Here is an 18234-nt window from a genome sequence, read left to right as displayed (position 1 = left end):
GGGGGGCGGAGCTTGCAGGCAGCGGCCCGCCCCCCCCCCCCCACCCGGGGGGACAAAGGGAGGATCCCCTCAAAAAAAAAAAAAAAAAAAGAAAGGGAAAGAGAAAAAAAAAATTTGCTCGCCTGTGTTCATAGCAGCATTATTCACAATAGCCAAAAGGAAGAAACAACCAAATGTCCATTGAGAGATGAATGGGTAAACAATATGAGGGTGCCTCCACACAACAGAATATTATTCAGCCTTAAAAAGGAATAAAAATCAGGCTGGGGACGGTGGCTCATGCCTGTAATCCCAGCACTTTGGGAGGCTGCAGCTGTCCGATCACAAGGTCAGGAGATTGAGACCATCCTGGCTAACACGGTGAAACCCCGTCTCTACAAAAAAAACAAAAACAAAAAAAATTAGCCAGGCGTGGTGGCCGGTGCCTGTAGTCCCAACTATTCAAGAGGCTGAGGCAGGAGAATGGCATGAACCCAGGAGGGAGAGCTTGCAGTGAGCTGAGATCCCTCCCACCAGGGCACTCCAGCCTGGGCGACAAAGCAAGACTCTGTCTCAAAAAAAAAAAGAAAAAGAAAAAAAGAAAAGGAATAAAGTTCTAACACATGCTACAACATGGATAAACGTTGAGGAGGACACCATGTTGAGTGAAATAAGCCAGACACAAAAGGACAAATGTTGTATGATTCTACTTATACGAGATACCTAGAATAGGCAAATTCATAGATACAGAAAGCAGAACAGAAGTAATTACAAGGGGCTAAGGAAAGGGGTGATATGGTTTGCTGTGTCCTCACCCAAATCTCATCTTGAATTGTCGGTCCGATAATCCCCACGTGTCATGGGAGGGACCCGGTGGGAGGTAACTGAATCATGGAGGGTGGTTTTTTCCCATGCTGTTCTCGCGATAGTGAGTGAGTCTCACGGGATCTGATGGTTTCATAAAGGGCAGTTCCCCTGCACACACTTACCTGCCACCATGTAAGACATGCTCTTGCTCGTCCTTTGCATTCCACCATGATTGTGAGGCCTCCCCTGTCATGTAGAACTGTGAGTCCATTAAACCTCTCTATAAATTACTCAGTCCCAGGAATTTCTTCTATAGCAGTATGAAAATTGACTAATATGGCGGTAATAGGGAGTTACTGTTTCATGAGTACAGAGCTTCAGTCCGAGATGATCAAAAAGTTTTGGAGGTGGATGGTGGTGATGGTTGCACAAAAATGTGAAGGTACTTAATGCCGCTGAAACTGTACACCTAAGAATCGTTAAAATGGGCTGAGTGCAGTGGCTCATGCCTGTAATCCCAGCACTTTGGGAGGCCAAGGCAGGTGGGTCACCTGAGCTCAGAAGTTCAAGACAACCTGGACAACATGGTGAAACCCTATCTCTACCAAAAACACACAAAAAAGTAGCCAGGTGTGGTGGCATGCACCTGTGGTCCCACCTACTCAGGAGGCTGAGGCTGGGGGATCACTTGAGCCTGGGAGGCAGAGGTTGCAGTGAGCCGAGATCGTGCCACTAAACTCCAACCTGGGTGAAAGAGTGAGACCCTGTCTCAACAACAGCAAAAACAAGTTAAAATGGTAAGTTTTATGTTAAGTACATTTTGCCACAATTTTTTTAAGGGGAGGGAAAATGTGCTTGTGCTTTTCACTGGCCCCAGGTCCTTTCCTAAAGGAAGTCTTCTGGGTGTCACCTTCTGGGTCTCACTTTGGGGTGGCTGAGTGAGGCAATGCTTAGTAACCAAACTACCCACTGATGTGCTGGTAAATGCTTAACAACTGGCTGTCCAACAAGAACAAAAAAACAACCGCATGGAAATATTGGTACACAAGTTTATTATACATTTTATCAAAAAGGATGTGAGTCACACAATTTGCAGATAATGATAATATATACAATACTCTAAAAATTCCACATAACCAACTGATATTCACGGGATGATTTAATTGACTTTTGCTAAACTCTTGTACCTGCAGCAACAAGGATTATAACTGATGAACAAATAAAGTTCTGACATGAATGCTGATTGATATTTTTGTTTAATAAGACAAAAGTGGCCAAGTGCGGTGGCTCACACCCAGCACTTTGGGAGGCTGAGGCGGGCAGATCACGAGGTCAGGAGATCGAGACCATCCTGGCTAACACAGTGAAACCCCATCTCTACTAAAAACACAAAAAATTAGCCAGGCGTGGTGGCGGGCGCCTGTAGTCCCAGCTACTTGGGAGGCTGAGGCAGGAGAATGGCGTGAACCCAGGAGGCAGAGCTTGCAGTGAGCTGAGATCATGCCACTGCACTTCAGTCTGGGTGACAGAGCGAGACTCTGTCTCAAAAAAAAAAAAAAAAAGATACATTTATCCACCAGCCTCTTGTGAGTTTGGTTATTGGGAATCAGCCCCCCAAAGCCTGATTTGCTCTGGAATATCTGATGATACTGAGTATTTGACCTTACAAAGCTAAGGGTTTAGAATGTGGTGACATGACCAACATAGCTACCCTGAGGATGCCAAGCTGAAACAGATGGCTGGACTCTCTTAAACCATCTTGATTACAAGAGATCATCTGTTCTAGCCCTTGGGTGACCCGGGCAGCTTATCAAAGTCGTGTATTTATTACAAGATGTGAGACTCCAAATATGCAAAACCCAGATCTGAATAGAGACATGATATGTAGTTCAAATGGGCCAGTCTCTGTGCAAACTCCAACAGCTTCCATCATACAAGCTTTACTTTCAAAGACCTGTAAATGGAAACAAGCCTGCATTCCACTAAAGACAGGTGACGTATCTCAGACAGCTTGTAGGGAGACAAAGCAGGTATGGGGTGGGGAATGTATTGGCAAGGGTTCTAGCTGCCCAACAAAGGACAGGATATTTCCCTCCCAAAAAAGACATCTCGATGGAAGATTTGAAACTTGAGTCATTGACATAATAATAGCTTTCCCATAAAGTATAAATATCTAAAAGGAGAGAATCATAATCATTCTGACACTGTGCAGCTTTCAGCCTAATCTCAGTCTCAGTCGATGACTCTGAGACAACTGAATGCTCTGTGTCTTGTGAAACACCGCTCCTCTGCCCTCACATAATCCAAAACAGCAGGGGCAGGAAAGGACTGGCATGCTGTTATTGCACTGAGATGAAAGTGCAGGCTAAGTGGCTCTGATTTAGTGACTAGACCCTTCATTATATAGCTCACAAAAGGAAAGCCAGGCCCGACAACTTTCTTTGATAGCAAAGTATTTCTACCCTCTTCTAGACACCAATACTGACCTAAGAGGTATACGTTTATAGTAACAAAAGTATAAACTATGGGTACTGAAGAGCAGATAAAACTTGCAAAACAGTTCATACTTATGATCTGAAGGACAGTGAGACAGCCTTTGTATTCATTCATCCAAATGTGTACATATGGATGAAGGAATGTAAACACCAGGATGCTGCATGAACACAGACTTCAATGAGGCATGGATAAGAAGGAAAATGAATGTTTAAATATATTTTTGAATACGTATTATATATATACACATATATGGTTTTGTTTTGTTTTGTTTTTTTGAGACGGACTTTCGCTCTTGTTGCCCAGGCTGGAGTGCAATGGCGCGATCTCAGCTCACCGCAACCTCCACCTCCCGGGTTCAAGTGATTCTCCTGCCTCAGCCTCCCAAGTAGCTGGGATTACTGGCATGTGCCACCACACCCAGCTAATTTTGTATTTTTAGTAGAGACAGGGTTTCACCATGTTGGACAGGTCTTGAACTCTTGACCTCAGGTCATTCACCCGCCTTGGCCTCCCAAAGTACTGGGATTACAGGCGTGAGCCACCACGCCCAGCCAAAATATATTTTAACTAACCATTTTCTTTCTTGTCCGTCTCTCATTGAAGCTTAGGTGGATGTAGCATCCCGGGGTCCCCACCCATTCATCCATTCACCACTAGCATGGTCAATAGAGGACAAATCCCCTTTTTCCCTATCCCTCCACAATTAAATGAGGGAGATAAGATTGCACACAATGAGCATAGTATTTGTGGTGTTTTAGTTGAAGGATGTGTGGAGTGGTACAAAACGGCAACTATTTCCAAGACTGTGTCTCCACACAGGAACAGCACACTTCCAAGAATAATTCCAACTGTCTCTTTCAATCTAACCAAGCATGACGATCCCTCCGCACCCCAGTGTGATTGGAACATCTAATCCTTTGAGCTCTCTACAGTTGTGTGGACAGAGAACGTTGATGAGCCTGACCAAAAGCTGCATCCACAGTCATTCTTATAATTTTTGTGATTTTCCTAGTTCAATTATTTTAAGAAGCAGTTTAGGAAGAGTTGCAATGACAAATTGAATGGAAATATGGATGCACCAGTGAAAATAATGTGTAGGCAGAAAAGATGAGTTTTTAAAAATACTTTATATTCTTTAGATTTTGTTAACTGATTATTAAAGAAGTACAGCTCATTGCAGAAAATACAGGAAAGCATAACAGAAAAAAATGAATCACTAACAACCCTCCTCCCACTTTGAGTATGAATGACTTTTTCACCTAAGAGGTGGAACTAAATGAATCTTCCACAATCATAAAATATTGTGAAGTGTTCTGGTGTCTGCCCTTCATTCCAAGCGTTTCTCTTCCGCAGTTCCAAAGCCAACGATGTTTACATTTCCTAGGTCAATCTTCATCTTGGGGAGAGTTAGTAGCCTGAATAAAGTGAATGTTCAAGATCCCGTAGGAGGCTTCTGCCCAGAAACATTCTTCCAGTCTGCTCCCCAGAACCAGAACTCAAGAACAACTTGTTATTTCGTACTTATATTTCGCTAAATGTAAATTTCCAATGCCTTAAACTCATTCACACTAAAATGTAAATAATGACTGGTATTTTCCGAGAGAACCTGCTGCTACAAGAAGAAGGGGCAACACTCCGGAACTCTAAGCATCAGAGTGTGGGAAGCAACTCACCATGGCGGAATGGTTCAGGAATGAGCCACTTTGATGCCAGGCAACCCTTCTTGTTAGTGACTCTTTGAAAGCCTAAATGGGGCTGACTCTAACTTGAAACATGACGATTCTGGGAACAAAAGCCACCTGGGGCTGCTGGCTGTGGCCTGGGAAAGCTAGCCTGGGACACAAAAGTCAAATCACAGACATCATTTCCTTTCTACCTTCTTCTCCTTCGAAAATAGCCTCTTTTTTTCCCCTTTCCCAACTGTTAAAATTAATTAAAAATAGCAATGAGACTATCAGGCCAAGTTGTCCATGTTCACACGAGAATTTCTCATCTTTCTGTAAGCATCCAGTCTTCTCACAGTTTGTTTTCATATTTGACTTAGACATGACTTTGGGGTCATTGAACCCCGAATTGATTAAATCCCTTGAATTGTCTTTGAGAAGGAGTTCTCTGTGTGTTTAGTAAATAAAATTATCTGGTGTCTTTCAGATTCCTCGGCAATGAACTAATTCCCTTGTTTCTTTGGAATTCTTTGATGTCCCAAGAGCTTCTGGAACACTTTACACGAGACTTAGGTTCTTCCTTAGAAACAGGAAGTTCACAAAAAGCCCCAAACATTTATTTTAGTTCCCAAAATTGGGATGGGAGATATCTGATGCATTCTAAAAATGGTAAAAGCCCTTCAAACACTGAATTTGGCCTTTACCAAAAGAGTAATAGATTTAAATTGAGTCTGAAATTGTGCAAAACTCACCTAGTTGGATTTGGAGGCATTTTCAAACTCGACAATATTCTTGGCTCTGCTAATATTTTACCTGGGAAATTGCTTTATTTCTTCTCCTTGGCAGGATAAATGATTATAATAACAAACATGCCGGGTGAGGTGGCTCACGCATGTAATCCCAGCACTTTGGGAGGCCGAGGCAGGCAGATCACCTGAGGTCAGAAGTTCAAGACTATCCTGACCAACATGGTAAAACCTCATCTCTACGAAAAGTACCAAAATTAGCCGAGTGTGGTGATGGGAGCCTGTAATCCCAGCTACTGGGGAGGCTGAAGCCGGAGAATCACTTGAACCCAGGAGGTGGAAGCTGCAGTGAGCCGAGATCGCACCATTGCACTCCAGCCTGGGTGACTGAGCAAGACTCCATCTCAAATAAATAAATAAATATAAAACTGTAATAACAAACATCTCTGGCAATAAAAATTCACCATCCTTTGAATCATTCTATACTCTCATTTATAAAAGGAATTAGCATATTACAGTCTATGGACCATATCCACCTTGTTGCTTGTTTTTTTGATTTGTTTTATTTTTTTGAGACAGAGTCTCAGTCTTGTCACCCAGGCCAGAGTGCAGTGGCGTGATCTCCGCTCACTGCAACTTCCATCTCCCAGGTTCAAGCAATTCGCCTGCCTCAGCCTCCTGAATAGCTGGAGTTACAGGCACACACCACCGTGACTGGCTAATTTTTTGTTTTGTTTTGTTTTGTTTTGTTTTTGAGATGGAGTCTCGCTGTCGCCCAGGCTGGAGTGCAGTGGCGCGACCTCAGCTCACTGCAAGCTCTGCCTCCTGGGTTTCCACCATTCTCCTGCCTCAGCCTCCCGAGTAACTGGGACTATAGGCCCCCGCCACCTCGCCTGGCTAATTTTTTGTATTTTTAGTAGAGATGGGGTTTTACCATGTTAGCCATGATGGTCTCGGTCTCCTGACCTCGTGATCCACCCACCTCGGCCTCCCAAATTACTGGGATTACAGGCATGAGCCACCGTGCCCAGCCAGTTTTTTGTATTTTTAGTAGAGACAGAGTTTCACCATGCTAGCTAGGCTGGTCTCGAACTCCTGACCTCGTGATCCACCTGCCCCAGCCTCCCAAAGTGCTGGGATTATAGGCATGAACCACTGCGCCTGGACCCTTGTTTTTTTTAAAATAATTTATTGAGGTGAAATTCACATAACATAAAATTAACTTTTTTAAAGAACAATTCAGCATTTAGTACATTCACAATCTTGTGCAATCATCACATCTATCTAGTTCTAAAACATTTCCATCACTACCAAGTAAAATCCAGTACTCACTAAGCAGTTTCTTATCATTCCCTTGTTCCCTTAGTCCTTGACAATAACTAATCTGTTTTTTATCTCTATAATCTATTATGGATATTTCTTTTTTTTTTTTTTTTTTTTGAGATGGAGTCTCACTCTGTCGCCCAGGCTGGAATGCAGTGGCGCGATCTCCGCTCACTGCAAGCTCCGCCTCCCGGGTTTATGCCATTCTCCTGCCTCAGCCTCCCGAGTAGCTGGGACTACAGGCACCCGCCATCTCACCCGGCTAGTTTTTTGTATTTTTTAGTAGAGACGGGGTTTCACCGTGTTAGCCAGGATGGTCTCGATCTCCTGCCCTCGTGATCCACCCGTCTCGGCCTCCCAAAGTGCTGGGATTACAGGCTTGAGCCACCGCGCCCGGCCTGGATATTTCATGTAAATAAGATCATATAACATGTGGCCTTTTGTCTGTAGCTTCTTTCACTCAGCACAGTGGTTTGAAAGTTTACCCATACTGTAGTATATGTCAACACTTCATTAACTCTTATGGACAAATAATTGTATTAGTTTATTTTCACACTGCTGACAAAGACATACCCAAAACTGGGAACAAAAAAAAAGGTTTAATTACAGTTCCATGTGGCCGGGGAGGCCTCAGATTCACGGCAGGAGGCGAAAGGCCCTTCTTACATGGTGGCGGCAAGAGAAAATGAGGAAGAAACAAAGGTGGAAACCCCTGAGAAACCCATCAGATCTTGTGAGTCTTCTTCATTATCATGAGAATAGCAGGGGAAAGACCAGCTCCCATGATTCAATTACCTCCCCCTTGGTCCTTCCCACAACATGTGGGAATTCTGGGAGATACAATTAAAGTGAAGATTTCCACAGGGACACAGTCAAACCATATCAATAATATTATACTGTATGTGTGTACAGGTTAAGCATCTCTAATCCCAAAATCCCAAATCCGAAATGCTCCAAAATCCTGAACATTTTGAGTACCATCGTGACACCAAAAGTGGAAAATTCCTCTCCTGACCCCTGTGATGGGCTGCAGGCAATATATAGTAAAACTTTTGTGTCACACACAGTATTTTTAACACAATATTGTATAGGGCCGGGCACAGTGTCTGACACCTGTAATCCCAGCAATTTAGGAGGCCAAGGTGGGCAGATAGCCTGAGGTCAGGAGTTTGAGACCAGTCTGGCTAACATGGTGAAACCTGTCTTTACTAAAAATACAAAAGTGAGCCAGGTGTGGTGGGCACATGCGTGCAATCCCAGCTACTCAGGAGACTGAGGCAGGAGAAACACTTGAACCCAGGAGGTGGAGGTTGAAGTGAGCCAAGATTGTGCCACTGCACTCCAGCCTGGGTGACAAGAGCGAAACTCTGTCTCAAAAAAAAAAAAAAACATTGCATAAAATTACTTTTTGGCTGTAAAGTATATATGAAACATAAATGAATTTTGTGTTTAGACTTGGGTCCCATGCCCAAGATATCTCATTTTCTATATGTATATCTAAAATCTGAAAAAAAAAGGAAATCTGAAACACATCTGGTCCCAAGCATTTTGGATAAGGGATACTGAAGCTGCACAACAATGTACTGATCCATTCATCCACTGATGGGCATCTGCCCTATTTCCACCTTTCAGCTATTGTAAACCGCGCTACCACTACATGCATGTACATGGACTTGCTTGAGTCTCTGTTTTCAATTCTTTGTGGTATATTCACAGGAGTGGAATTGATAGGTCGTATTGTAACCAAGGACCCCCATTTTTCTACAAGTGGTTTAATTATTTTTATTTTTATTTTTATTTTTGAGACGGAGTCCTGCTCTGTCACCCAGGCTGGAGTGCAGTGGCATGATCTAGGCTCACTGCAAGCTCTGCCTCCCGGGTTCACACCATTCTCCTGCCTCAGCCTCCCGAGTAGCTGGGATTACAGGTGCCCACCACCACGTCTGGCTAATTTTTTTGTATTTTAATAGAGATGGGGTTTCACCGTGTTAGCCACAATGTTGTCGATCTCCTGACCTTGTGATCCGCCCGCCTCAGCCTCCCAAAGTGCTGGGATTACAGGCATGAGCCACCGAGTGCTGGAATTATAGGCATGAGCCATTGAGCCTGGCCTAATTATTCTTTTTTTCTTCTCTCTCTCTCTTCTCATTTCCCCAGCTCCCTATGTCCTCCTGAGCCCTTCAGACATGCAAACATAACCTTTCACCTCTCCCCTCACCAGACATTCCACACAGGGCAAATTCTTCTAACTGTGCACTCCAAGACAGATCTCCCCTCCAGAGCTGACAGTCGATTTTCAGACCAAAGTGAAACTGACTCAATAGTCCCATAAACAGTTTTTTTTGATAAACATAGAAATTGACCCTTCTGGTCTTAAAGTTTGAAACTTAGGTTTGTTTTATCTGAGTTCCTTCCTCAGGAAAGGACTGGCAGAACTCTCAAAATGTATCAAAGAGCTGAAACTTACCAGATCATCTTACCCAGACAATGGGGCTCCAGTCCCCTCATTAGTCATGATTGCTTCCTTACCCCTCCAGAATTCCTGTTTTCTCACACATTGTTACATTTCTTCCCTGCTATATAAACCCCTAATTGTAGCGGGTCAGGGAGATGGATTTGAGACTGAGCTCCCATCTCCTCAGCCACAACACCCAATTAAAGCCTTCTCCCTTGGCAATACTTGTTGTCTCAGTCATTGGCTTTCTGTGTTGCAGGCAGCAGGACCGAGACCAAATCTTTGGTGTTTCGGTAACAAAAGCATACCATGGGTAGGTGCAGTGGCTCATGTCTGTAATCCCAGCACTTTGGGAGGCCAAGGTACGCAGATCACTTAAGGTCAGGAGTTGGAGACCATCCTGGCCAATATGGTGAAACTCTGTCTCTACTAAAAATACAAAAATTAGACAGGCATAGTAGTGGACATGTTAATTCCAGCTACTCAGGAGGCTGAGGCAGGAGAACCGTTTGAACCTGGGAGGCAGAGGTTGCAGTGAGCTAAGATTGTGCCACTGTACTCCAACCTGGGCAACAGAGTGAGACTTTGTCTCAAAAAAAAAAAAAAGAAAAGAAAAGAAAAGCATACTTGCCATGAAACTTTCTTTCACTTTCAGGGGGTTTGCCTTGGAACTTTAATCCATCAGGAGGGCATATGGAAAGCATGCCCACTTGGCCACTTTTATAACTTACTTCTACCCAGGAAGGCACCAGCTCAACTGTCCCCATAAATAAGATGCCAAGTTAGCAGGGGAACCCCTGCCCTTGCTCGTGTCTTCCCTTGCCGTATAAAAAATACCTGCTTTCTGCTCTAAAAACAAAGCGGCACATTTAACAGCAGGACACTATGTTGCTTACCCAAGCTAGCTTTGGAATAAATTCACTTTTTTTGTGTCAGACCTCGCTCTTGTTAATGAGACTCCACATGCAGAGAGCCACTAACTAGCATTTTGGTTACAATTTGGTAATTCTATGTTTAAATTTTGAGGACATGCTGAACTGCTTTCTATAGAGGTTGCACCATTTTATATCCCCTCCAGCAACATATGAAGGTTCCAATTTATCCACATCATTGCCAACACCTATTTTCCTGTTTTTAAGAAAATTGTTGGGCTGGGCACGGTGGCTCACACCTGTAATCCCAGCACTTTGGGAGGCCAAGGCAGGTGGATCATGAGGTCAAGAGATCAAGACCATCCTGGTTAATACGGTGAAACCCCGTCTCCACTAAAAATACAAAAAATTTGCCGGGTGAGGTGGTGGGTGCCTGTAGTCCCAGCTACTTGGGAGGCTGAGGCAGGAGAATGGCGTAAACCCGGGAGGCGGAGCTTGCAGTAAGCCGAGATCATGCCACTGCACTCCAGCCTGGGTGACAGAGCAAGACGACTCTGTCTCAAAAAAAAAAAAAAAAAAATGTTGTAGCCATCCTAGTGTAATTGCCTATTTTTATACAGTTTTATTGGAACATAGCCATGCTGATTTGTTTGCATGTCTATGGTTGCTTTTGCTACAATGGCCAAGAGGGTATTGCCCTTAAGCCAAAGATATTTACCATCTGGGCTTTTAAGACAAAGTTTGCTGGCTTCTATTTTAAATTCGCTTTTCTTTTTAATTTGTCACTTTATTTCACAGCTCCCCAGTGTAAGACCAAATAATAGTGCTGCAAACTAGGGTGAGTCAGTTTATTTTTAGTCTTAAATTTCCTTATCTATAAAAAAGATAGGATCATTGATTTTCAAGTTGTCTTTTGGCTATTTGTTTATTGATTGATTTATTTTTTGAGATGGAGTCTCACTCTGTTGCTCGGGCTAGAGTGCAGAGGTGTGATCTTGGCTCACTGCAACCTGTGCCTCCCAGGTTCAAGTGATTCTCCTACCTCAGCCTCCCAAGTAGCTGGGATTACAGGAGCATGCTACCACGCCCAGCTAATTCTTGTATGTTTAGTAGAGACAGGGTTTCACCATGTTAGCGAGGCTGGTCTTGAACTTCTGACCTCAGATGATCCACCCACCTCAGCCTCCCAAAGTGCTGGGATTACAGGTATGAGCCACCATGCCTGGCCTTCTTTTGGCTGTAATAGTCTACAATGGTATTTCCAAAAATGAGTGTTTTGCAGTTTATACTTTCTTATGCAGTCTGTAACTTGCCCAGCTTTGTTCTGGTTTAAATTAATGGTTTCTTTCACAACTCTTTTTGATTTATTCATCATATAATCAGGGAACAGTAGCCCATTCCTAGCTCATGTTCTTTTTCTGTACCGAGCTGCAGTGATTTAGTGGGATTTTCCTAAGAATGTATGAACAAAATATCAAGTGGAAATTCCTGGCTCTCGTAGAGAGGAAAAAGGAATCCTGTTAAAGCCTAACGGCGTCACCGATGATTTCTTAAACAGCTGCGTCCAACTTAAGACCAAGTCCTCCTTCTGCAGTTCCTCAACCTGGAAAGGCAGGGCCAGGAAGAAAACAAAGAGAGAGGAAAGGAGCGAGAGAGAGCAGATTATCTAATAGTACCTCACAAGAGGAATTGCTGAAACAGAAAGCTTTTGCTAATAACCCATTCACTCCATTAGAAGGTTGTGAGGACAAACAAGACAATTACAAAAGACTTTCATCTGATATCTCTGCCAAATGGTGGGTATGGATGAAACCCCAGGGATCAGTGTAGCCCAGCGTCTCATTTTCAGAATGAAGACACAGAAGTTGTGTCCTGCCCATATTCACAGAGAGAACTGGTTGCCAAGCACAGATGGGGCCCAGGTGTCCCAACTCTAATCCAGTGGAAGGAGGTCCCAGGGCAGCATGTGCTCTGGAGAGTCAAGGCGAGGGTTCTGACCAGTTTGACTCGGAACTCCTCAGGGTGAAATGCATAAGCCAGCAGGGAAGCATGGGGGAATGTTCCGCTGTTTTGCCCATCTGACACCAGAGTAAATGTTGATTGCTATGGTCAGGAAAGACCAGCCTGGTCCTTACGTAACTGTTGTTAAAATAAAAACATCAGGCCGGTCACAGTGGCTCACACCTGTAATCCCAGCACTTTGGGAGGTTGAGGCGGGCGGATCATGAGGTCAGGAGTTTGAGACCAGGCTGGCCAAGATGGTGTAAACCCCGTCTGTACTAAAAATACAAAAATTAGCCGGGTATGGTGGCGCTCACCTGTAATCCCAGCTACTTGGGAGGTTGAGACAGAAGAATCGCTTGAACCTGGAAGGCAGAGGTTGCAGTGAGTCAAGATCGGGCCACTGTACTCCAGCCTGGTGACAGAGTAAGACTCTGTCTCAACAAAAAAAAAAAAAGAGAGAAAATCTTCAGGGCCAGACATGGCAGCTCAGGCCTATAATCCCAACACTTTGGGAGGCAGAGGCAGGCAGATCACCTAAGGTCAGAAGTTCGAGACCAGCCTGGCCAACATGGTGAAACCCCATCTCTACTAAAAATACAAAAAGTAGCCAGGTGTGGTGGTGGGTGTCTGTAATCCCAGCTACTCCGGAAGCTGAGGCAGGAGAATCGCTTGAACCCCGGAGGCAGAGGTTGCAGAGAGCCAAGATCGTGCCACTACGCTCCAGCCTGGGTGACAGAGTAAGACTCCGTCTGAAAAAAAAAAAAAAGATAAACTTCAGATAAATGCAATATAACAGAGTTTATTTGAGCAATGAACAATTGGTGACTTGGGTAATCCCCCAGAGCAGAATAGGTTCAGAGAGACTCTGATGTTGCTGCATGGTTGGAGAGGATTTACGAACAGGAAAAGGAAAGTGATGTACAGGAAACAGAAGGTACAGAAAGGGCCAGATTGGTTACAGCTTGGAGTTTGCCTTATTTGAACAGCTGGCTGCCTGTGAGTGGCTGAAACTCGGTGGGTGGTACAAGAGTACATTACAGTCTGTTTACTCATCCAATTAAGTTACAGTTCACTATGCATGGAGAAACTTTCAGGCTAGACTTACAAGAAAACAGCTTCAAACTAAATTTAGCACTGTTAAAAAAATTAAAAACCTGCCCATTTCTTCTTTTCTTTTCTTTTTGTTTTTTTTTTGAGACTGGATCTCTGTCACCCAGGCTGGAGTACAGCGGTGCGATCTTGGCTCACTGCAAACTCTGCCTCCCAGGCTGAAGGTATCCTCCCACCTCAGCCTCCTGAGTAGCTGGAACTACAGGTGCATACTACCATTCCTGCTAATTTTATATTTTTTGTAGAGACGGGGTTTTGCCTTGTTGCCCAGGCTGGTCTCAAACTCCTGAGCGCAGGAGATCTGCCTGCCTCATCTCCCAACGTGCTGGGACTACAGGCATGTACCACCACACCTGACTAAAATTTTTTTTGTGTTTGTGTGTTTTTTTTTTTTTTTGTCAAGATGGAGTCTCACCATGTTGCCCAGGCTGGTCTGGCACTCCTGGACTCAAGCAATCCACCTACCTCAGCCTCCCAAAGTGCTGGGATTATTGGCATGAGCCACTGCACCCAGTCCTCCACACACTTTTAAACAGGCTATTTCCTCTGCTGGAAACCTCAGGTCCTATTCTTTGGCCAAATTCTATAAATGTCTCCAGACACAAGTCAGGTACCACTTCCCCAGGAAGCCTTCCTTTGAAACCGCCTTTGCAAAAATTGTAACAGTGAGAAAATCATAACAGTGAAAGAGATCAGATCTAACCAACCCCCATCTTGCCTTTAACCTCCAAACTGCCCTAAATCATTCCTGGGCTTGCACCAAGCTATCTGTGGGAGACATTTAGTTTATAGTTTAAATGAAAACAACCCTTTCCCCATACCAAACCACCTTTGTAAAGCTACTGAAAGGCCACCAGGTTAGGCGGAGGAGAAGACACTGAATCCTACTCAGGTGTAGACATAGACGATTGCCAGCCATTATTCTGCAGGTCACAAGATTTGCAACTTCCCCAATTACTCCTGCAGATAACATCACTATTTTAAAACTTAAAATTGGCCTTTTAAAATGTCTTTTCAGGACCAGTGGCTCCACCCAGACCCACCAATGGGATCCTGTGGCCCCACCTAGAATCAGATTTCCTGGCCTGCCAAACTATCCTTGAAAAACCTTGGCCTCCAAATCTTCAGGGAGATTGATTTGAGTAATAACTTCATCTCCCACGTGGTGTGGCCGGCCTCACGTCAATTACACTCTTTCTTTATTGCAATGCCGTGGTCTCCGTGAATTGGTTTTTCTGCAGCGGGCAGGAAGAACCCATGGGGTGGTTGCACCCTGACCCATGCCCTGTCTTTCTTTAACCATAGTGTTTATCGTATCTAACATGCTTTTTCAAGTGCTTGTCTTCCTTCACAGCATAAATCAAAAAGTGACAGGCAAATCTCAATCGATTTTGAGGTTTATTTTGCCAAGGTTGAGGACATGCCCAGGGAAAAGAAACACAAGTCACAGGGGAATCTGTGTCCCATGCTTTTTCCAGAGAGGGTTTTGAGGACTTCAGTATTTAAAGGGGAAAGAGGAAGCAGGAGGCAAAGAAGAGGGAGGAAAGAGGGTAAAAAAGGAGAAGGGGGGGAAAAGAGGGTAGGCAATGAGGCAAGTGGTCACATTCTTGTGAGGCTCTGCCTAGCTCTCAGTGAATCTACACTTTACATGCGAAGAGAGTGGGGGGTAAATGTCAATTATGCATTCCTCTGTTGCGCAGTAGCTCTACATTTTACATAAGATAAAGTAAACATGTGAAATTATAATTAGTGGCCGGGCACAGTGGCTCACGCCTGTAATCCCAGCACTTTGGGAGGCCGAGGGGGGCGGATCACCTGAGGTCAGGAGTTGGAGACCAGCCTCTCCTACATGTTGAAACTCTGTCTCTACTAAAAATACAAAAATTAGCCGGGTGTGGTGGCAGGCGCCTGTAGTGCCAGCTACTCGACAGGCTAAGTCAGAATTGCTTGAACTCGGGAGGCGGAGGTTGCAGTGAGCTGAGATTGCACCACTTCTCTCCAGCCTGGGAGATGGAGCAAGACTCCGTCTCAGAAAAAAAAAAAAAAAAAAAAAAAAAAAGTAAGCTGTGCTCTGACCACCTTAAGCACACGTCTTCGGACCTTCCTGAGGCTGCGTCACGGGCCCGCGTCGTCAACCTTGGATCCTTAACCCTGCAAAATAAACTTTCTAAATTAACTGAGGCCTGTTTCAGATATTCGGGGTTCATGCAATGACAGCTTAGTTTAGTTCTCACTGTATCTGACCTCTCCAGAGCAGTTGGCTCTCTGGGTCTCACCCTGCTTCCAGTAACTTGCCCGTCCCCAGGGATACTTCATTCTCTGGCTTTTCTTTCCTCTTATTGGACTGTCTTTTCTCAAACTCTTTCATTGACTCCTCTACCTGCTCCTTAAATGACTGTATTTGCCAAGGGACAGTATTTTCTCCACTGTCAGCTCATCAGTTCCTATTTCTTGAACTATCATAAGTCAATGGCTCGACTTCTCTCCCAGCCCCAGCCCTGTGTTTTCTGTGGTCCACTGGATGTTTTCATATTGCTGTCACCTACCGTCTCAAACTTAACCTATCAAAGCCTCATTTTGTTATGCCCCTGGCCAACGTTGTCCTCCTGAGTAGGGAGGAACTTGGCCTCTGTCCCCACTAAGGAGACAGAGTAGGGATGGGACTCAGCCCCCACCTCTAACACACTTTTCTCCATACCCTCTGATTACCAGACCTTATATCACCTCCTATCATTAGTGCCATCCCCGCTGACTGCGAAACATTGAAGAAACGAAGATAAGCAGCATCCCACTGTAAATCTTACAGGAGTTAACCGTATCGCCCGCATGCGCACCAGACCAGACGAATGACTGACGTTTACCCCTGGCCTCGTCATAATACTAAAATCCCCACCCAGGAAGGGACTCTCCTGCCATTTTGTGACCCTGCGGTGTGGGTACTAACCTGCTTTTTCACCGCGCCTGTGCTCCCTGCGCCCCACCCTGCGCATGTCATGACGCTCACAGAGCTCGTGTAGATGCCTGTCACCCTTCCTAGAAACACCGCACATTCCCTGGGGAGCCAGCCGGAGAACTCTCCCTCCAGTGCTGCATCCCTTGTGTTCGAATATAAACCTGGAATAAAGTCTTGTCTGGGGAACTTGCTTGGTCTTGTGTCAACTTCGGTTGCATGGGGGCCCGAGAACCTGCGGTTGATGGCACTCCTTCTGTGTTCCTGCCTCCACTGAATGGTTCCCACAGCTCAGTCTCCCAAGGAGAACGGTGGGTGTGGCCCTTGAGGCCTCCCCTCCCTGAGTTTTCACATCCCACCAGTCACCAAATCCTGGTGATGCCACCTCAACCATTGCCCTTCAGTTGTCCCTCCCATCACCTACCATAGAGGAGACCCTGGGAGACCACAGGATGAATTCGGAAGACCGCCTCCTGACTGCTTTTCCTCCATAAATCTATCCCCACACCACAGCCTTCTCAAAACATACGTACTGCCAGAGTGAGATTCTTTTTTTTTTTTTTTTTTTTTTTGAGACTGAGTCTTGCTCTTTTGCCCAGGCTGGAGTGCAGTGGCGCAATCTCGGCTCACTGCAACCTCCGCCTCCCGGGTTCAAGCAGTTCTCCCGCCTCAGCCCCCAACAGTAGCTGGGATTACAGGTGCCCGCCACCACGCCTGGCTATTTTTTGTATTTTTAGTAGAGACAGGGTTTCATCATGTTGGTCCGGCTGGTCTGGAACTCCTGACCTCAGGTGATCCACTGGCCTCGCCCACCCAAAGTGCTGGGATTACAGGCAGAAGTCACTGCGACCAGCTCAGAGTGAGCTTCTTACAAGTTAATACCACCTCCATCCAGTCTCTCTGGCTCCCTGTCTCTGGACACATTGCAGGCTCTGAAGCTGCACACAAGACCCCTCCCAGTCAGCCCACATCCTCCCCAGGCACCGTTTGCTACATACACACATGGTTTCTCACCGCTTCCTGGATGTCTTGTAGTCTTTTCATGACTCTGGGCCTTTGCGTATGTGGTTGTCTTTATTTTGCCCTTCCTCTCACCCCTTGAACTCTTCTCTAGGTGGGAAATCACATTGTCTAGTGACATATCCCCAGTCCTCTGGCCGACAGAGTCACTACCTCCCCTACCACCATTTCTGGCATTCTGCACACACTTGCATTACGACACTATTAAAATGAGCCTGAACCATTTTTCGACATTTCTCCCCAGTTACGTGTTAATTCCCCAAGAGCAGGGGCCATGCTTTAGTTACCTGTGTATTAATAGTTGATACAGTGACTAGCAAAAGAAATGCCTTGAACGTGAATGTTCAAGTCACCTGGGTGTTTTGGCCTAAAGCAGGCATCACTGCCATAGAGGTTAAAGGAGCAAAACAGACGGGACAGGAGCACAGAGGGAGCGGCAAGGGTGTGTCTTCTTGGCTAGGAAGGAAAAGCAAACATATTGAATACCTACTTTATATAACAGCTGAGGACCAGCTGTCTGTCCTCTACTTTGCGTATGAAACATAACCTCCTATGAAACCCATCCTGGCCTGACACTGATCATATTCACTGAAGGGAGAGGGGGTGGTTGGATGGTGGTAGCAGCTGGAAGGGAGGGGAAGACAGCAGCTGGGATGAAGGCAGCATGTGGTTAAATTACTGCACCCTGGTCGTGCTCTGCTGAAGCAAACATCACCAAGCCAAAGCCCCATCTCAGTCTGGGCAGGACACACAAATATGCCCTTCCTGGCCAACATCTCCTGGGAAGTATCACGTTATAAGGGAAGCA

Source organism: Piliocolobus tephrosceles, chromosome 18 (genome assembly GCF_002776525.5).
Source record: "Piliocolobus tephrosceles isolate RC106 chromosome 18, ASM277652v3, whole genome shotgun sequence".
Classification (NCBI taxonomy): Eukaryota; Metazoa; Chordata; class Mammalia; order Primates; family Cercopithecidae; genus Piliocolobus; species Piliocolobus tephrosceles.
The sequence above is the reverse complement of the archived record's forward strand: the minus strand, read 5'-3'. Positions refer to the sequence as shown.